Source organism: Ambystoma mexicanum, chromosome 6p (genome assembly GCF_040938575.1).
Source record: "Ambystoma mexicanum isolate Mex_15411 chromosome 6p, UKY_AmexF1_1, whole genome shotgun sequence".
NCBI lineage: Eukaryota > Metazoa > Chordata > Amphibia > Caudata > Ambystomatidae > Ambystoma > Ambystoma mexicanum.
Window position 1 is genome coordinate 1,537,238,692 of NC_090935.1, and position 22,159 is coordinate 1,537,260,850.

At 48.9% G+C, this 22,159-nt stretch overlaps 1 protein-coding gene across 3 annotated transcripts in view; it reads left to right on the plus strand.

The window, feature by feature from the left end:
• The window catches only part of HOOK3 (hook microtubule tethering protein 3), a 1,904,471-nt gene that overhangs the window by 1,664,674 nt on the left and 217,638 nt on the right, over positions 1-22,159 (plus strand). The gene's annotated exons all lie outside the window — the stretch shown is intronic.

Sequence of the window (22,159 nt, forward strand, 5' to 3'; positions counted from 1 at the left end):
TTCAACCTGGTGCTGGGTGAAAAGAAAAAGGAATGTTTCTTTTTTGATTGATGCGAGTCCTCAAAGAAGACTATCGTATCATTCCCCCTTGTTGAATGACACATGTCAGGACAGCTTAGCAATCATGAAGGCTCCTAATTCCACTCCTATGAGCGTGGCAGTTTTGAGAAGTAGTACTGGGTTCCAGACTTGACCCCCTAGGTGCCTCAGATCCCATCCCTTGCCAGACTCTGTAGTCTCGGCCACTGCTAGAAAGAGGTCTTAAAACCCCTTGTCTTTGTCCATGGTTCCTCTGGATCAGGAGGGTAAGAAGCTAGATGCTGCAGGAAAGCATATCATCACTACGGCAGCTTCAACAATCTAACGCCCTTGCAATCCTGCCAAGGTTCAGCAGGGAGTTATGGTATAAATTGGGGCCCATCCTCTACTTCCTCCCTGATCACAAGAAGGCTGAAGCCTTCGCCCTGTTCCAGTCGGGGGAGGTGGCTTCTGACTACGCCATTAGTGTCGCTTTCGACATCGCAGATTCCGATTTTCGCCAGAGGGGAAATAGTATGGCTCTACGTCACCAGGGCTGGCTCAAAGTCCCACATTTCCACACACATCTGCAGACCAAAGTAGTTGACATACCCTTCGATGGCAACAACCTTTTTGGCAAGGCAGTTGACAGAACTCTTCAGGCCATACAGACTGACACTGAGACGGTGCGTTCTCTGGGCACCCTTCAGCAGAGGAGGGCCTTCCTTTTGTTCCTCGAAGGGGAGCGTCTCAAGGTCTTCAGAGTTTCACCACCCCCTATAGTCAGCCCTCCTGGTCTACCCACCCAGGAGGCTTATAGGGGACACTCCCATGCCTACGGCAGTGGCTCCCACCGTTGTCATCCCCCATTGAGGATGGCAGGCAAAGGGGCCAGATACTTTCTGGTATGGAATAAATCACAGGGATGGGTGGGGGGCGGGCTATGGCCCGATCCTAGATCTGTGGCTCCTCACAAGTTCCTCAAATCCCAAAAGTTCAGGATGGTCACGTTGCAGCACGTACTCTGCCAACTGGAGGAAGTGATTTCTTGGCGCGCCACGACCTAGAAGATGCCTACTTCCACATCCTCATCGCAAACACCAGAGGTTGATACGGTTTGTCGTTCAGGGGTGACATTACCAGTTCAAGGTCTTGCCCTTTGGCTATAAATCAGCCCCAAGAGTGTTCACCAAATGCCTGGCACCGGTGGCAGCGTATTTGCGCCGTAAAGGAATCCATGTTTACCCTTGCCTAGACGATTTGCTCATCCAGTCTCGCTTCTGCACGCTGCCAACCCAGCACACTGCAGAGACCATCCAACTTCTAAATTCGCTTGGATTCTCAATCAACTATCCAAAGTCCTTCGAAGTGCTATCGCAGAACGCACTGTTCCTGGGTGCCCGTCTCAACACAGTCTTGTGTCTGGCGACTTCCCTCGGAAGAAAGGCTGAATGCCACCTTGGGAACGGTCCAACGGCTGTTGACAGCTTCCATGGCAACAGTCCGGTCCCTCAAGTGCCTGCTGTGGATGTCGTCTTCCTGCATCCATTTCATCCCCTTATACAGTATGCAGATGAGACCCCTTCATGAATTTCTGGATACCAGGTGGCAACAAGTCACTGGCACATGGACCAAAAAGATCACCCTCAATTGGGTATTCCGTCAAGCCCTGCAATGGTGCTCAGTTAGTCCACACCTCTCACAGGGTGCTCTCTTTCAGATCCCTCCATATCAAGCTACAGTCATGACTGACTCGCCTCTGGAGGGGTTAGGGTGCCCACACAGGACATTCTCACGCCAAAGGCCTTTGGCTCCCAAATGAAAAGGAGTTGCATATAAATGTCCTCGAACTGCGGGCAGTCTTCTGGGCCCTCCAGTCTTTTCAGCCTCAGCTCCAGAGAACGGTGGTGCGGGTCTTCACGGTCAACACCACCACCACCATGTTTTACATCAGGAAATGGGGACACGCTCCCCGTGCTCTGCCTGGAAGCACAAGCTCTATGGCGATGGGCTATTGCTCAACCCATGTTTATTGTCCCATTTCACCTGGCTGGCGTTCAGAATGCCATTGCAGACACACTCCGCCGGGAGCTGCGTTCTTGCCACGAATGGGAGTTTCAACAATCGCAAGTGTTGCATCTCTTCAGTGAGTGAGGTCTCCCTCAGATCAACCTCTTTGCCAATGCCAAGTGTCAGAGGTTTGCCAGCAAATATCCTCATCCGAGTCTTTCCCGCCAATTGCACTGTTGCTACAAGTGATCAAAACACTCGGACGTTGCCACTGCAAGTTGATCCTCATTGCACTGTTGTGGCCCAGGTTGATCTGGTACTTGGACTGTCTCCATCTGTCGGTGGTAACGGTTTAAACTGCTTCCACTTCCCAACCTCCTCTCCAGAGAAGGAGGATCAATACTGCACCATGACCCAGCGTCTGAGCCTCACAGCCAGACTCCTGCAGCCTTAGAATTTGGACACTATTCGCTGCCTTAGGAATACAAGAAGATCCTGGCTAAAGCCAGGGCCCTCTACAGTGGCTTGCTACAAGCACAAGTGGAAACGCTTTTCATTGTGGAGCCTGGCCGCATATGATTTCACTGCTGCGTGTGACTGCTTTGCAGTTTCTACCATACCTACTCTCGCTGGCCAAGGTTGCCTTGCTCACGCCTCTATCTAGGTCCACCTGGCCGCCATATCCAGTTTCGCCTGGACCCATACAAGCTCTGTCATCACACAGGCTCATTAAGGAGTTCCTCAAGGGCCTCTTCAGAACATTCCCTCCAGTGAAGGCTCCTGCGCTGGCGTGAGAGCTCAACGTGGTACTGTCTTAACTAATGGGGAGCCTTGTTTGAACCAATGCATCGAGCCCCTTTGAAATTTCTGTTTTGGAAGACTGCCTTCCTACTGGCGATCAGCACGGCCAGGTGGCTTGGTGAGATAAAGGCCCTCTTCTGTAATCCGTATATTTGTCCTTCAATACCGCTAAAGTAGTTTTATGAACTCATCCTTCCTTCATGTCAACAGTTCTGCCGGGCTTTCATCTCGGCGAACCTTTGGTTCTGCCCATTTTCTTCACAAATCCTTCCACGCCTGCTGAAAGAGTGTTGCGTTTGCTATACTTTGCACGTGCCCTGAAGTTCTATGTTGCACACATGAAGGACTTGTGAAAAACGTCTCTGCTTTGTCAAATTTGGACCTCTCAGTCATGGGTAGGCCCTATCTAAGGCTTCCATGGCTTGGTGTCTCTCTGGCTGTATCATGCATTGCCATCATCAAGCCAACAGACCGCTTCCGGGCTGGCTGAGAGCCCATTCCACCAGAGCCATCGAAGCAACAACAGTGTTTCTCTCCGGTGTGCCCCTGCCCGACATCTGTAGGTCTATGTGGAGGCATACCCACACCTTTGTGAGATTCTACTGCGTCGACAGGGATTCTAGGGAAGAGTCTCGGGTCGGCCAGGCAGTGCAGCACAACCAGTTTGCTTGAGGTAAGTCTGCTCCAGGGGTAAGTGTATTGCTTCTGGGAAACTTGCCATCTCCTGTGGTTGTGTATATGTACTGCTGTGTAATCCTATTCATGAGCATGTGAATCCATGCAAGACCCCATGTTTTACATGAACCCTCCCTCCTTCCTCTCTTTTGCTCTTCTTGGTTCCTACTGCCACTTTATGTACACTACCAACCCTTAAGATGGCCATCAGAGGCGGAGCTTGGGAGGAAGAGTGTCATTGGCTGGGGAAGTATGACCCAAAGTGGCACTGATAGGCTATTGAGGAGACAAGCAGTTTTTAGCTTAAAGCTAAACTGCTTTAAATTTTGAGGATTTCCACCCTGACAATGGGGAATATTCATATACATGTGAATCCATGCAAGACCCATGCTGGACGACAAGAGTTGCAGGTAAGTAACTTGTTCCTTACCCTCCCCCAAGCTGCTACTTGGTCTACCGTGGTTCCTGTTAACTCTTTCTTCCTGGGACAACGTCACTGGTTCTTCCTGGGATGTTGGGGCTGCTCTTCTGCATTTGTCGCCACTTTTTCCCCGCTTCGGTTCTGCAGGGCCTCCAGTTCACCGGTATCGACACTGTTAAGGGACCTACTGGCCAAACTCGCTGAGGTCACGCCTCTCGAGCAAGGGCTTGTTTCTCTGCCTCGCGTATTAGTTGCTGGGTTTGAACTTCCCAGGCAGGTGCGTCTTCATGCTGGCTTCTATGGTTTCACTGGTTCCCTTTTGGGCAGTCCTTTGTTTGTTTTTATGGTCTGTAGCTGGGTCCTCCCAAGCGCAATTTCAAAGTCCATTGTCTGTATCGATAATGCACTCTTCAAGCATTCTCTGTGCCACCTCTTCTCATTACTTTGGAAGTCACCTGAAAGAGTAGTTTGTATAACTCCTGTAATCATCTTCACAGTATTTCCATAAGACAATGAATTGGGTTTTATAGGAATAAAAGGAGCAGTGTCACAGAAACATACATTTCGAGGGGATTGGGTCCTCTGACGTATTCCATATCTATGACATGTAATCACCACAGCTGTGCTGCTTCGGAAACTTTTTTCTGCGTCCTGCGTCGATGCGCCGTCGTCGAGGACCTCCTCCGACGTCATCCGATGTGATAAGTAGGAAGCACGACGCCCGTAGCCTCAGTTCCGTTTTTTCCGCAAACGTGTTGCTTCGTGATTCTCGGTTCACGCCTCGACTCTTTAGAGTTCTGTTCTTCTCGGTTCTTCGAACCTGTTTGTTTTGTGAAAATCCTTCGTGTGAAGATGTCTTCTACTTCGTCTTCGACCCCGCGTCCGGGTTTCAAGAAGTGCAGGGAGTGTGGGTCCAAGATGTCAGTGACGGACTCGCACGACGCCTGCCTCTGGTGCCTCGGGGAGGCCCACGACACGGATGACTGTATCGACTGCCAGTCGCTCACGTCCAAAGCCTTACGCCAACGTAAGAAGAAGTTGTCGGTAGGTCGGGTGTCCAAGCCCAGGAAGTCGAAGGCTGCGGGGCTTTCGACGGATGATTCGAGGGGTGACTCTCCGCGTCATCGTCGGAAGTCTCGTGGGTCTCCTTCTAGGAGTCGGTCTCGCCACTCCTCAGCCTCTTCGAGGCATTCTCGGAAGCGCCGACACCGGTCGTCTTCCAGGTCCTCTTTGGAGGACTCTGCCCGGCACGTCGCTTACCCCACCAGCCGTGCGACGCCGGAGGAATGGGCTTCGTTCGGGAAGAAAATGCTGGCGATTCTTGAGTCGCAGGGTACTATGCCGTCTGCGCCCCCGAGTGGGGTCGGTCGAGAGACACCGCTCGCAAGAGTGGTCGGCATGAGTCACGGGAGAGGTCCCGTTCGGACAAGGAGACTCGTTCTCGACGTACCCGTTCCAGGTCCGGGACCTCAACGCGTTCGAGACCGCATGCACCTGTGAGGTCTTCGAGGAAGACATCGACGACTGAGGCGTTGAGGGCGTCGACAGGCTTTCTCGAGGCTCCGAGGAAGTTGTCGAAGCCGTCGACGCTCAGGTCATCGAGGGACACGCTCGGGGCTCCGGCTTCGAGGGCTGTGTCGACGCCGCCGTTGCTGGAGGCGCTGCATCTGACGTTGACGCCGATTTCCTCGACGCCGATCCTCTCGGCACCGATGCCGGTTCTCTCGACGCCGGCGCCGATTCGCTCGACGCCATCGACGCCTTTCGTGTCGGAGGTACCCCGTGGCACGGGAGAACCCCCTAGGAAGGCTCTGGTTAAGAGCAAGCACTCTCGGGTGCCTTCTTTTCGCCACCTGGACTATATTTCAGAGGCGGATGAGGATTCTGATGGCCTGGTTCCTAGTCAGGTTCCAGATGAACTTGTCTCGGGCCATAGTCAGTTTGACGATTTGAGACAGTCACTGCATGATGCTAGTGGACTGGACACCTCTCCGGAGGTGGAGTTTTGTAGGCCTGAGCCTGGCTCTCATGCCGATTCCTCGTACCGGCGCCTTATGGCTAGGGTTTCTGAGTACTTGGGATGGTCTGCTCCCCCAGGGGAGTTTGTGCAGGATGATCTGACGGACATCCTTGATGTTGGTCCCCCAACTGATCCGGTACTGCCGTTCCATATGGCTTTACAGAGAAGGGTGGCGGCGGCTTGGACTGCTCCGGAGAGTCTCCCGGCGGTGGGCAGATCCTTGTCGCGAAAATACCGTCCAGCCAGTAGCGACCCCTGCTACTTGACCAGGCACCCTACTCCGGAGAGTTTGGTGGTGCAGGCGGCCACGGCCCCGGCAAAGCAGGCGTCGTACCCTACCATCCCTCCTGATAGGGACGACAAACGTTTTGATGGCTGGGCGAAGAAAGTGTTTTCTTCTGGTGGTATGGCGCTTCAGGCGGCCAACTCCATTTGTGCCTTGTCACGTTTCACACACACTCTGTGGAACTGTGTTGCGTTAGCGGCTGAACATATATCCGAAGGGGACGAACGGGATGGTTTCCTTGCTATGGTCCAGGATGGTAAGGATGCCATGTGTGAGTCCGTTCAGTCGGGTTTGGACTTAGCTGAATGCGTCAGTAGGTCCATGGTGGCGAGCACCGTGATACGCAGGTTTGCGTGGTTGCGGAAGTCGGGGTTTGCTCCTGATGTGCAGTCTCGGCTCCTCAACATGCCCTTTGACGGTGAACACCTTTTTGGCAGCAAGGCTGACGAGAGCCTTGAGAGGTTGCAGACCTCGAAAGCTGCAGCGAAGTCGTTGGGCGCTGCAGTTCGCCAACCTCTGCCTTTTCGTCCTAGGGGACAGCAGTGGAGGGGTGGTTCCTTTCGCTATTACTCATCCTTCAGTAAAGCGAGAGGAGCTGGCAGTCAAAGAGGCCAACGCAGGGGTACCAGAGGTGGACGACAGGGTACCCGTGGTGCCAAGGCCGCTCTGGCAGTTGCCTCTTTGCCCTCAGGTAACGCTGCGGCCGCTCCCACTCAGTCATGAGGCCATGTCCCATGGTTCGCCGGTTGGGGGAAGGCTGGCGCAGCATCTTGTAGAGTGGCAAGCCATTACTTCAGATGTGTGGGTTCTGGAGATCATAACCCACGGCTACTGTCTTCCCTTTCGGCACAGGCCTTGCGACAATCCACCGGGGAACCTCTCTTTGCAGAGTCCGGATCTGCTCCTTGCGCAGGAAATTCAAGCCCTGCTGGAGAAAGGCGCCATAGAACTGGTGCCTGTAGCGGAGAGGAACATGGGATGGTATTCCCCTTATTTTTTGATTTCGAAGAAAGACGGGGGATTGAGACCCATCATGGACTTGCGCGGTTTGAACAAACTCCTCAGGAAGGACAAGTTCAAGATGGTTACTCTCTCTCAAGTCCTCCAGGCCCTTCAGCTTCAGGACTGGTTGGTGTCACTCGACCTCAAGGATGCTTACTTCCATGTGCCGATCCATCCCAAGCACAAGAAGTACCTGAGGTTCGCGGTTGGCGACTCGCACTTTCAGTTTCGGGTCCTGCCGTTCGGATTGACCTCCGCCCCGAGGGTTTTCACCAAGCTCATGGTGGTGGTGGCAGCGCATCTCAGGCAAGGGGGGATTCACGTCTACCCCTACCTGGACGATTGGTTGATCAGGGGGAGCTCTCCCGAGCAAGTCCTGGATCATCTGTCCGTCACCTGCCACTCCCTTCACAGGCTGGGCTTCTCCCTCCATTTAAAGAAGTCCCATTTGACGCCAACACAGGGGCTCCAGTACATCGGAGCAGTGCTCGACACTTCCCTGGGGCAGTGTTTTCCTCCCCAGGTGAGGGCTCTTCACATTCAGCAGATGGTGCACAAGTTTCAGCATGCCCAGACGCTCCCAGCATTCGAGTTCTTGAGGCTGCTCGGCCTCATGGCATCCTGCATTCTTCTGGTGCCAGAGGCTCGCCTGCGGATGAGATCTTTGCAGTGGGCGCTCAAGACGCAATGGTCGCAGTCCTCCGGCAGGATGTCGGACCCGGTTCAGGTGCCGCCCTCGGTCGCCCGGGACCTTCTGTGGTGGGCCGTCGAAGGCAACTTGATGAAGGGGGCTCCATTTTGGCTTCACTGGCCAGAGCTGATGATCGTGACGGATGCATCCCTCACGGGTTGGGGAGCTCATGCCAACGGGCTGACAGTCAGCGGTCGTTGGTCTCTGTTAAGACGGATTTCTGAACTCTGTCCTGGTGGCGCAGAAGTTCAGAAGGCCAACCTAATTACTTGGAACAGGGTAACCTCTGGACAAGCCAGACCAATCAAGGTAGCGATCGCGGCGGTCAAGACTAGGTCTCAAGAGGGGTGAGGGTGACTGAAAGCCCGCAATGAGCACACAAAGCAAGAGCGCTTACAAACTACTCCAAACAGTTGTTATATCAAAAATATAAACACATTTATTTTAAGGCCTTTAAAACAACGACCGTAGCGAGAAAATCACAATATCACAATATTAAACCAACACATACCATATCAACACAATATATATACAAATACACAGTCGCAAGCGTTTAAAGCACGAAATATGCAGTCCACCTGAAAGGGAAGGAAAACAGGCAGTGCGATAACGCTTTAGACTCAGTTCGCCTTCAGAGGCACCTAACTAGATGGAAGTCCGAGCCCTGCGAAGAGTGGAGCCTTGTGCTCAAAGTACCTGCCACGCCGGTGCCAACGGGCAAAAGGGGGAGCTCTTCGTAGGAAGTCAGGCAGTTCGGGTTAGTGCACAGCAGAAGGAGAGCAGGTTCCGCAACTCAAGCACAGCCTCCACAGCGGGCAGAAGCAGAGCGCGAGTACGGCCAAAAGGGTGCTGTTTTTACACAGCAGGGAAAAGCAATGGGATACTGCAGGAGGGCGACCAGATCCTAGCTAAACTACTCACCGGTCCCCGAAGCAAGCAGACCCAGGCTTCTCCACGTTAGATTCAGCAGCTGGCAGGTTCAGAAGAGCAGGGAACGCCTCGTAGTCGTGTAGAGCAAAAAGACGTCCCAATCGACGAAACCAGCACAGTTTTGTTGCCGCAGCAGGACAACGGAGCGGCCGTGTGTATTCAAGCCAAATGTACACTCCTCCCTTCAGACTTGGGAACGCCAAGTGTACGAAGCGTGGGAGAGTGACAAGGACTCGAAATACAGCACAACTTGGCGGCAGTTACAGAGCAGGACTCCCTTGTAAGCTGGTCAGTCAACTGGATGGCCCAGAGACACTTCCGAAGGCTTACTTGGCAGGAGTTGATGAAGTCGCCGGGAATAGCTGTTCCTGCTATTCCAAAGGTCGAAGCACCAGTACAGGCCTTCTGGTTCGATCCAAGGAGGAAAGGGTTTCACAGGACGACAGCAGTGCAAAGGAGGATTCCTTCAGCGGGTCACCAGCGATTCCTCGGTCCAGCCTCTTGGTTGCAGGATACTTGGCTCCTGTATTCCTTCGTTCGTGAGAACTCAGGAGATCGACATGGCAGTGGTGTTTCCAGCTCCCTCTTATCCACGGTTCCCTTCGCGCCAAAACGGAGGGGAGCCAATGGGAGATCCGCTCATCAACACACATACCATACGTGGACCAATCACGGACCACGGTGGTCCCAGGCATTCACACCACCCCAGACTCTCTGGCACCCAGGATGTGTATTGGGACCAGACATCCCAGCCCACACCCTGGAGGCACACAAACGACATGTAGAAGCCCGCGAAAGCAACCACGTTTCGCGGGAAAGTACATGCCCAAATAAGGAAGGCCCCGGGTCGTCTGACCTGGGGAAGGTGAAGGGAGCAAGACGGTCAGTGGACAAGACAAAGGAGCCTCGCGGCCTGGCCATTTTGGGAGCCAGGCCACCATTTTGGGTTCAGTGCAAAAACGTGCTCAGAACGCCAAAAGGAGCTCGAAATAAACAATACGATCGCTGCCACCATTCGAGTCCCTGAATGACTTGCACCGATCAAATACATTCCTAAAAGAGTATCTAGGGCCTGTAGAAGGCTAGAGACCCAAGAGAGCTGTAACTTAGCTTACAGTGCCCTCTTGTGTCGTGTTGCACTAAAGCTGCGACACGATAAAAGAAACTACGGGAAACCACGTTCCCCGGTACTGACTGTCTTAAGGGCATGTCAGTTTCCCCGTAAGAAAGGAGCGAAAGCCCAGAGAAGTGCGGCAGAAGGCTGTACTTCTCTGGCAAAGTCAAGAACAAGGTTAAAAACAATAGCAAAAAGTTTAGGGGTTGCCACATGGAAGGAAAATTCCCTACAATTACGAAATCTTTCCTAACAGTCTCCGTCGGAGTCCAGACTCCATATCAATCTGTTGGAGCTGAGGGCAGTCAGGCTAGCCCTGAAGGCTTTTCTGCCGACTGTGCGAGGAAAGAGTGTCCTGATCCTGACGGACAACACAGTGGCCATGCACTACCTCAACAAAAAGGGGGGGGCAGGGTCCCTTCCTCTGTGCAGGGAGGCGATTCAGCTCGAGCTCTGGGCCATCCAGCAGGAAGTTTCGATCTCGGCAGTTCATCTGGCCGGAGACGAAAACGTGACGGCGGACGCTCTGAGCAGGCAGAGCACGATCTCTCACGAGTGGGAGTTGGCTCAGGAGATTCTCCTGGAGATCTTCGCCCTTTGGGGGACCCCTCAAGTGGATCTCTTCGCCTCCAGTGTCAACCAGAAGTGTGAAAGGTTCTGCTCGTGGGAATTTCCTCCAAAAGGAGCCTTGGGAGACGCGTTCGTGGTGGAGTGGTCGTTCCCGCTGCTGTACGCGTTTCCTCCAGTCCCCGTCATCCCGCAAGTGCTGCGGAGGTTACGGAAGTTCGGTTCCCGGATGATCCTCATTGCCCCGGCGTGGGCTCGGAGGACGTGGTACCCGGACCTTCTCGACTTGTCCATCTGTCCTCTGCGTCATCTTCCCTACCGAGACGATCTGCTCTCACGGGAGGGGGGTCAGGTTCTCCATCCAGAGGTCAGATCCCTCAACCTTCACGCTTGGCTTCTGAAAGGTTGAGGTATATGGATTGGGACCTCCCTGAAGACGTGATGGAGGTGTTGCTTTCGGCCCGAAGGCCAGCAACAAAGTCTCTGTACCGTTGCCGTTGGCGTAAGTTCTGCGACTGGTGCCGAATTCAGAATGTGGATCCTTTTACATGCGACATCCCCATGGTTCTGTCCTTTTTACTTTCTTTGGCCCACAGGGGCTTGCAAGTGGGTACCATTAAAGGTTACCTGGCGGCGCTGTCCATCTTTAAGCGCTCGTCTGAAGAGTGTTCTTACTTTAAAATCCCTTTAATTTCACAGTTTCTGAAAGGGCTCACTAATGTGTTCCCTACGTCACCTTTCCTGGTGCCCGGTTGGGATTTAAACCTTGTTCTTAAGTTTCTTATGGGTGCTCCGTTTGAGCATTTATATTCTTGCACTTTGAGGCTGTTAACTCTGAAAACTGTGTTTTTAGTTGCGGTTACTTCCGCTCGCAGAGTGAGTGAGTTACAGGCACTTTCAGTTAAGCCACCCTTCACTGTATTTCACAAGGACAGGTTTGTCCTTAGAGTTTGTCCTTCTTTTCTTCCGAAGGTAGTGACGGAATTTCATTTGGCCCAGAAGGTTGTTCTTCTGGCATTCTATCGTCCTCCGCATCCTGGTAAGGAAGAGGAGAGGCTCCATAGGCTTGATCCTAGGAGAGCTTTAAGCTTTTATGTTTCACGCATGTCCCGGGTCAGAGTGGACGATCAACTCTTTATTGGTTACGCTGGAAAGCGTTTAGGGCAAGCTGTGACGAAACAGACTTTGTCTCGCTGGATTATTTTGGCCATCTCGGAGTGCTACCGCTTGGCGGGTAAAGACCCACCGGCTGGCTTGCGGGCCCATTCTACCAGGGGTATGGCTGCATCTACTGCCCTGCAGAGGGGTGTTCCTATTCGCAACATCTGTGTTGCAGCCACCTGGGCTTCAGTACATACATTTGTACGTCACTATTTCCTTGATTCCATCCGAGCACAGGATCTGGCCTTTGGCAAGGCGGTCCTTTGCTCTGCTATTTGATTGGCTATTCTAAATTTTGATTCTAAATTCTTTCCCTCCTCCTTGCTCTGGTACTGCTTTGGGAGTCTGTCATAGATATGGAATACGTCGGAGGACCCAATCCCTTCGAAGAACAAGTTACTTTCTTACCTGGTAACGTTCTTTCGATGGGATGGTCCGACGACGTATTCCATATCGCTCCCGCCCTGCCTTCCCCACGGCAGAATTTCTTTGCGTTTGCAGCTTACGTTCCGCAAGGCTTTGTGTCTGGCTGGCAGTTGGCTAGTGTCACACGTTCTGGGGGAAAAAACTACAACTGAGGCTACGGGCGTCCTACTTATCACATCAGATGACGTCGGAGGAGGTCCTCGACGACGGCGCATCGACGTCATCGACGCAGGACGCAGACGCCGAAAAAAGTTTCCGAAGCAGCACAGCTGTGGTGATTACATGTCATAGATATGGAATACGTCGTTGGGCCATCCCATCGAAAGAACGTTACCAGGTAAGAAAGTAACTTGTTCTTCTCACAGGTCTTGGAGATTTCGGAGACTCAAAGGTAACAGGCCGGGAAGTTCCTCTCTGTGAGGTGCTCCTGCTTTTTACCACCCAAAGGGTGACTTTCCTGTAGCAACCTAGCCTCCCTGGTAAGGGCTCCTCCATCGAGAGAAGTGATGTTATCCTGCAATTCGTCACAAGTTCAAGGCTCATTCTACCAGAGAGGGTGGATGCCACAATGGATTTCCTTTCTGAGATTCCCCTGCTCAACATCTGCAGGGCAGGGACCTGGAAGTCTGTGCACACGTTTACCAGGTTCTACTGCATCAAGGGATGTAATAGATTTATGGATGGTAGTGATTCAGAATAGTTTCAAACTATTTAAAAGTTCAGCAACAATTACCAGAAGACTGGTAATTCTCTTCACTCTTCCAGACCAAAGGCTAACCCAAGGGCAGGATACTTGACCCAGGTTGGTTCGACAACCAAAGGGAAGTAAGAGGGAGATAAGAGACAGGGGGCTTTGCACCCAATGTTGGCCTGTGGTGGACAGGGAGTGACAGGCACAGGTATGCTTTCTTATACCCCTCTGACTCCTATTATCCCAGGGATCACCGTGGGTTGACTGGGGGTCACTGGGAATCTGTCTTCAGTCCATTGTGCAGGTTCGAGCGTCTTGTATTCAGGTGGAACTGCAAGATGCAAGCCCAGTCAATGAAGAAATGCAGACATCGGCAATACAGATCTCTTCAGGACACTTAACAGGATAGAGGAAGGCAAGTTCCAGCGATGATCACCCTTTGCAGGTGACGGGCGTCCTTCCAGTCGTGGTCACAGTAGCAGCTCCCGGACAGGTTCCTTTGATGATATGAAGCTGACAATTCCTATGGCACATACTGGCGACCACCAAAGTTCTGGGCTTTATCATGGAACAGTGATGATTCTGGCGATGTAGCCCACGAGAGAGAAGGTTAGTCCACCAGTCCGCCAGGGACACTTCCAAAGGCTCCAAGGGCATGCAACCTCGAAAAGACATTGCGACTAGTTGGTCCCACTAGTACAAGGGCTGAAGCACAGACAATAGTCTTTGGAGATAAGGCAGAGGAGCAGGACTTCACCTGGCCAATCCCTCTAGAAGATGCTGGTTGCAGGGTTCGAAATGCAGACAAGCTGAGAGCTATTTACCTCTTGCTTATAGCCTAGAAGAGCCTAGTTAGCTTAAAATCATTAGTTACCAGGAACTACTTTTGTCTCCACAAGCCAAATGATGCGGAACAAACCCACCTTTATGTATTTAACTCTCTGCGTTTGGAACGATCTATAAATAAATGTTATGAAACATGACATTTAAAGCATAAGGGGTCATAAATAATGGATGCAATTCTATATTTGCATTTGATATGGAAGTTAGTTTTGTGTAACTAGCTCCTCATTCCCAGTGGTAGCTCCTGGTAATCTGTTATGCTTGATACCCAGGAGCTGCTTGTAGTTCCTTCTTATCCAATCTTAATTTCGAGCCCTTTGGTCCACTGCAGATGTCGTCCTCGGGTCGTCAACGGGCTGCTCTACTTCGAATGATTCTTGTCTCCAATGTAAATCTTAGGAATGGCTGCAGGAGGAGTCCAGTTTCACATCTGCCCAGTAGCATACTTTCTGGCACCAGGGATGTGGACTGGGGCTAGACAGTCCCAGCCCCCTTCCTAGGCCAAACCCACACACAAAGGCTCACTAACGTGCGAAAGCAGCAGCTTTCCCGGAAAAGTACATGACCTTATAAAGGATTTCCTGACCTGGGAAGGCATGAAGAAGGCCAAACTACAATATGGCCAAAGAACAGGCAAACCTCTCGTGGCACAGCCATTTTAGGGCACGAGCCACATTTACTAGCTATATACAGTGCATGCAAATGTGCACAAGAAAAACCAAACGGTACAAATTTAACTGCTGCCACAAACCTGTCTTTAGGCACATATAAAAGTTAGGGTGCTGCAGAAGTATTCTATTTGTACTGCACTGTAAGGTGCAATGTAAAAATACAAGAATTCAAAAGGCAAACAAAGTTTCCCAGCACTGATGGACTGAAGGGACTAATCAGTTTCCCCTTAACAAATGAACAAAAGGGCAGTGTGTGGAGGGGCCTCTTATCATTATTATTATTATTATTATTATTATTATTATTATTATTATTATTATTATTATTATTATAATGTATTAATTATTTATTTGTTTCAGTTGTAAATAACCTTTGAAATACAAAAGAAAAGACATAGGATTAAATTACAATTCATACATGCGTAAGAGGAAAAAAAATAATTGGGTAAGAATTTATTTCATAGCTTACTGTTACTTTTAAAATGTTAAAATTCAGTCATCTTTTCAATAAAAATGTTACTACAGATAGTTTATAACATAAATAAAATCCTTTACACAACAACTAAAAGCCAATCATGGCATGATTGAAGGAGGCAGGCATGTCTGATACAGAACTTTCCCCACGCATATTGTTAACTTACAGGTGGAGGGTTAGGAAAGAAAACTGACATAACAGAAAACAATACAGCTAAAAATACAGCCTGGCACAATCACGTTATTTGATGATTGCCTGTGCAAGATGAACAAAAGGGGATTATGTGCAATTATGACACTTAGAAATTGGTTACTTTTTTAAGGTGAGCCTATTTACAAGCACCAATATCGTTACAGATGGCTCATTTTTTTTTAGCAACAATCATTTCTAAGTGACATTTCCAGTTGTCATAATTTGGACATTTTCTGTACAAAGTCTGTGAGATTGAATCATGACAGTTCTTAATTACATTTTTGGTTCTCTCGTCATCTAAATCTTGAAACCATTCACTTTTCCCCAATACTTATTTACCACAGGGACTGGTTAAAATCTGGATGTTCAACCGTGAAAGGTAAATTATAGTTGTAAGATTTATTTACCTCAAGGAACTGGGTTTGGTCTGGATGTTAAACCATATAAGGTAGTTCATAGTTGCAAGGCTTAAGAAAATATGATTTGCATTAAAGGATGCATTTGTTGTTGTGTTAATATAGAAAATTCATAAAAATATTTGTACAAATATTTTTCTCTTGGTGATTATAGATTGGTACATTCAACAAGTAAATCCTCCAGCGTTTCGATTCGTTTTGTAGATTCTAAAATCTGCACGATTTGTCATATGTTCATTTTTTTTATCGAGACGCTAGTTGTGCTTTTGTGGGCCATAGATTAAAGCGCAGTCTCATTAGATAGTCACAGTATTTTTGATCTGGAAATTTAATAAGATATTTCAGCATCTGGTGAAGTGATTCTATTCTGAATTTGCCATTTATAAATATTTGGTATTGATTACACTTGTCACAAGTTGAGACCCTCGTTTTAGTTCAATATCTGCATTCTTCTTTGTTGTTATACAATAGCTTTTCCAAGTTTCTAGTGACTTGTCGTGATTGCCCTCAATCGCACAAGCAAGTGCTGGAACCAAGCTAGATGGAAACATTTGGTTCATTAAGCATTTTGTAAACAGTTAGGGAATAACAAGCTACAATGGAGCTGAGGGATAATCCTAGTTTGTAACAAATCATTTGAATGGGCACGCTTTTAGCAACGATAAGATCGTTTTCCAATATAGGCCTTCTAGGTAGTCCCATTTTGGGTGGTTCTCTGGTAGTTTAGTTTGCGCACCATATGTGACGAAAACTTTTTGCTTGTAAAAGTTTGACGGGTAAACAAGAAAATGGACCATATTTTCTTTGTATTCATTTTGCTTGTGAAGTCATGGTTTCTATTTTGTATTGTATTTCTCTTTTATATGGTGTATATAGTGCGTTGTTATTGATATTTTGTCCCAGCTATCAAAATTCATGGGTAATATCTAGCGGGAGCCAACCGATTGACCACATTGGGGTCGATTTTAAATTTGCCTTTGCCAGGGTGCATTATGAGTATGTTTGATTTTTGTATGTTGATTGTTAGGGAATTTACCTATGCATAACTGTCTAGAGAACTTAGTTTCCTCTGGAGGCCTATTGGAGTCTGAACAACTAGGACAAGGTAGTTGGCGTAGAGGAGCGAAGATACAGGAGATTGACAAGTTTAGGCGGAAATGATCTAGCCGTTTCTAACTGTATATTTATGTCGCCAATGTAGAAATTTAATAATGTTGAGGCTAGGATGCAACCTTGTTTATGTCCACAATATGTTGGGATGGGCTGGGATAATAGGCCTTCTTGATTCAGCTTTACTTTGATGGCGGTGTTAGAGTAAAACTGATATAGATTTAGAATAAAAGGGGGGCAGCCCGCTATCATTAGTTTGCTCCACATTTGATCTCTTGGAATGGAGTCATAAGCTTGCTTGAAGTCTATGAACACTAGATATATAGGTTGTTTAGTTGATAAAACCTGCTTTTTCATTCCTGAAAGAATAAGTTAATTCACAGTTGTAACCAAACTGTTTCCAAAGCCTGATTGATGTCGCTTCGAGCCATTTGGTCAATTCTCTCAATACCAGACGAGTGAAGGTTTTCCCCGGTATGTCCAATAGAGCAATCGGGCGGTAATTAGTAGGATCCTTTCAGTTGCCCTTATTATTTTTATTTTTTAAAACTTTATTTAACTAGGTTCATGTTTAAAAAACAAAAATCCGATGATCTGCCGATATGATATAAATGCCCATAACTTTTAAATACAAATTGATGTGAGCTGAAAAAAGAAACAGAGCCCAGGGCTCATCAGTGCCATCTCACTCCCCACCCAATAAAACAAACATGTCTAAAGCTTTGCCCTTTCACTCCCGTATTCCAGACTATAATACCACACATTGCCCCCCTTTATATACCTCTCAAATTAAGTAGCCTCTTCTCTTGCAGAGAGCATGCCCCGCACATGCTCTTAAATGTCCGGGGGCTGGTTGCCCAAAGGCATTGTTCTGCAGTACTCCTGCTCTGTTTCGCATCACCAAGCCAAGTCTCTTAACCATTTGGTCAGCGTTGACCAAAGCATTAACATACATCTTTTCGCTAGTTTCATACATATTGATAGTAATTTCTTACCACTCTTCGAGATGCCCTGTACCAACCCAAACATGCAGCTCAAAATATTAAGCAGGGCTTTGCAGTAAACCATACCTTCTGTCAGTACAGTCACCTGCGTCCAAAAGATAACCAGGCGTGGGCAGTTCCACAACATATGAATAAAATTGGCATCCTCTTTACAGCACCTGGGGCATCTACCATCACACCCACTATAAAACTGTGCCTGGACTGCTGGGGTTAGATAGGTGTTAGGAAAGATTTCATTTTATATGTAATTTTCCCTCCAGTTGTACACCCCCAAACTTTTTGCTGCTGTTTAAACACCTTAGTCTGACTTTGCCAGGGGAGCACAGCCTTCTGCTGCACTCCACTGGGCTTTCGCTCACTTTTTATGGGGAAACTGACATGCCCTTAAGGCAGTCAGTACTGGGAGACTTTGTTTCCCTTAGTCCTTTTCCAATGTTGCAACTTTTCTGCAACATGTAACAAGTGCACAAAGTACCTTACAGTACAGTGCACTTGGGTCTCATAGACAATTACAAAGACCCTAGATACTCTCGTAGGACTTTTTTTTGGAGAGGTGCAGATGTGTCATGGACAGGGCTGGGGGCAGCCTACCTTTTCATGTAATTTTAACCCTTTCCTGGCATTTAAACTATGTTAACCGCGTTTGGCACAAGTAGGTGGCCTGGCTTCAAAATGGCCATGCCCCGAGGTTCTTTGTCCTATCCTTTGGCCATCTTGCCCCTTTGCCTTCCCCAGGTCGAGTCGACCCAGGTCAGTCCTTATTTGGACATTCAGTTTCCCGCGAAACGCCAAGCTTTCGCATGCTTCTGCATGCCTTGTGTGTGTGCCTCCAGGATGTGCGCTGGGTTGTCTATCCCCAATACACATCCTTGGTGCCAGGAGTGTCTGGAGTGCTGTGAATGCCTGGGACCACTGTGGTCCGTGATTGGTCCACATATGGAGTGTGTGTTTGTGAGCAGATCTCCCATTGGGTCCTCTTCGTTTTGGCGCGAATGGAACTTTGGATTGAAGGAGGCAAAAAACAAACACCCTTACCATGGCGATCTCTGACTGAACAAGGGATAGGATTCAAGTATCCTGAAACTAAGAAGCCGAGTCGAGGAACCTCTGGTGAACTGCTGGAAGGTTTGGCACCCTGAGCCCGCTGTCGTCCCTTGGGACCCCTCTGCATCTGGTCGTCCTAGAAGGTCTGCGAAGGCGCTTCGACCCAATATAAAAGAGGGACCAACTATTCTCGCCACCTTCAACAAAACTCCCATACTTACAATTCAGATCCAACCTCTTTCAATGGTTAAAGGAACACGACTTCTGACATTACCACACTAGCCGCTCTTTGACCCACTGTATATATGTATATGTATGTATGTATGTATGTTGTATATTGGTATATATGTCCTGCCAATTTTTATGCCTCCCCCTATAAACTGTACATACCTTGTCCTTGTTTCTTCGCTCCATGTTTATGCCTGTATACAGCATTGTAACCTGGCTGTATTGTATATAACTCCTATGATTCTGTAAACCTAAGTTGAACAACCCTCTTCTTGCCTTCGCGCCCGAATACGCCTGGGTCTGGTGCGCTATATAAATAATAAAACAAACAAAACAAACCAACAAAACCTGCAAGTAAGCCTTCTTGGAAGTGTCCCTGGGTCAACCAGTGGGCTGACCAGCTTACGCAGGACCTTTGCTATGTCTCCGCCATTGTTTCGAGGAGGCCCTCGAAACTTGGTATACTGCTAGCTCCATGTCCCCGGCAACCTCATGCCGAATTTCGAACACTTCATTCACAGGTCTGAAGTGAGACGAGTGCGCTAGGACCGGAGTAAACGCGAATACCATGTTGCCCAGCTGCGGCAACGATCTTTGCAGGGGCGCTGCATTTGTGACCCTCTTGCCCCTGAAGCCTGATGCAGTGAAACTGGCCTGATCCATCCACCAGGAGCACAGAAATCATGCTGTCCCATTTGGGAATCATCACTATCGCCAGAACTGAAAGCCGCAGAGACGTCCTTTTTGTCGTATTTAAACCTGCAGCCTCAGTGGACCCAACTGGCGAAGTTTGGTCCAGAGTGCGCCTGGGGCCGGTGAGTAACCCTAACCTTAACCGGTGGCCCCTAGTGCCTCCATCTGTTTTTACGCATGAGTGGCCCCTGGGGGTCCCTCTCCTTTCCACTGCTAGTGTGAACTAGCGACCTATTCCCGAACCTTGGAAACACCTCTGCCTTCAAGTGGAGGGCCTCCTCGAATAGTGGGAATCTATTCTTCATCCCCTCACCCACCTTCCTGAGCTGCTAGAGACCCCTGAAGAGACCCCGTTTTGCCCATTGGAACAACTGTGTGCGCCTGCACTACATGTATTATTGAGCATAAGGCTCCTCTCTTCTTAGGGTTTGGACTGCCTCTTAGTTAGGTGTGTGTTTGATGTAAGAGTGGACTAAAGACTACCTGCACTGCCTATTTTCCTTCCCTCTAGGTTGTGAACATATTTCCTGCTTTTAACCCTTTAGACCCCAGTGGTCTTGTATATATCTTGTATTGATTGTGTTGTGTTGGTTTAGTAGGATTGCTGTAATTCTTTTACTGTGTTGATTTACAAAGGCCTTGTAATAAATGTGTTTATATTTTTGATATATGCATCTAACAAAGGGGGTTATGGGAGACTCTCTGCCAGACATGAGTCCTGGTTACAAGAGCCTTACCCAGAGTCTTTAGCTCACTATCTTTCACAGAGAAGAAAAATCCCAAACATATCAGTCTTTGTCCTGCCCTGGGGCAGTCAAGCACCGAAATGCTTGGCAATTCTCCTCTGAACAAGAGTACCAACAGCAACCCCAGACACGTGTTTCGGTCTGGATGAACCTCATCAGTAGGGTGTAGCTGTGCCTCTCTAAGAATAGTGAGCAAGGGATCCACGTCTGGATTCCCCTGGTAAGAGGTTATGCCCAGACTTGGGTCCCTTGCTCGCTGCGCCATAGGGAACCAAGTTGCACCTCACTGAGGAGGCCCAACAAGGCCGAAACATGTCTGGGGTTGCTTGTGTTTCCGTGCAGAGGGGACCTGGCCTAGCAGTTTGGGCTGGGCTGCTACCATTGATGGTAGTACCGGACTGATTTGCATATGGCTGGACCCCTTTTGCAATGGTGCAGACGGGCTGAAAACGGTGGTGTGGAAGGTTGCCCAGAGCAATGCCAGTGGTTCAGATTCATTCAAAACCTTCCACCTATCTCTTGTGTGCTTTATATTTTTGATATATACACCTGTCTGGGAATAATTTGTAAGTGTCCTTGCTCTATGTGCTCATTGAGGTCTTTCAGTCACCCTCACCCCTCCTGAGACTTAGTCTTGACCGCCTACCATAGCTACCTTGATTGGTCTGGCTTGTCCAGAAGTTACCCTGTCCAAGAAACTAGGCTGGACTTCTGTACATTGGCCCACCAGGTCAGTTTCGAAATCCGTCTTAACAAAAGACTTGTGTAGGATTTTGAGCTGAATCAGTTTAAACTAGAGTTAATCGCCACTTTCTTAGACTATTCGCACATAGACTTACACCTAGCATACCCAACTTCCTCACCAACATCCCTTTCCCATTTCGCCCTGCTACTTATTACTTCCCCAGATGTATCACTTTGAGCCATGGCGTATATTCTTGCCAGTATCCTGCAATTTGTCGAATGCACTATATATTTCATCAGAGAGACCGTTCCGGCTCCGTAGGAAATGATGGCGACCACGCTCTGATGCCTCTTTGAGCCTGTGGAATTAGAACGCTAACCCAAATGCATCCCCAAACTTCTCCTGAACCTGTTCCTGTGAAACAAATGATCCCCCTGGATAGAAGTCCGCCAAGGTTTGCACACCATGCCTTGACCAATCCCAACTTATTTTTGGGTCACATGTTTGGGCCAGGGCCCAAATATTCCAGACGTTGAGTTGTGGAGTGTACGGAAATGAGATCTGAAAACTTCGGCATAGCCGTTCCCATGCATGTACTTTACATGCCGCTGGATCGAAGGTGCCCTTGTCATTTATCTTAAATGAAAGTGGGGAGCTATGTAACGAGTATGGGAATTCCGCCCTCCTCTTTAGTTTAACATGTGGGGTCTGCCTAGAGGACGGCGCCCAATAGGATACAAAGGACTCTTGCGCCGCCAAGTAGTATAGCTTATAGTCTGGCAACCCGACTTTGCCCCCTCCCGAAGGTCTTACTAGGTACTCCCATTGAATCCTGGATGATTTCGAGCACCACAGCAACTTAATCACCATCAATGTCAATTCAGCAAAGAACTGGGGCCATGGCCATATTTGGACTGTTCGAAATAATTACAGAAGTTTGGGTAAGATAATAATTTTGACAATCGCTACCTTCCCGAGGAGAGAAACCGGGGAAGTGAGCCCCATCGGTGAACTCTGCTTTTATCTGCCATAGTTATCCCTTAAAGAGCTATATTCTAGATCTGCTAACACATAAACCTAAATGCTTTGCAAACTCATGTTCCCATCGAAAGCCCTCGGCTCTGACCATTAGTTTCGTACTCTCATTTAGCGGGAACAGAATTGATTTGGACCAATTCATTCTCAGCCTGCATACAGTCCTGAACGCTTTTACTTCCTGAACAAGGGGGGTTAGATTACTAC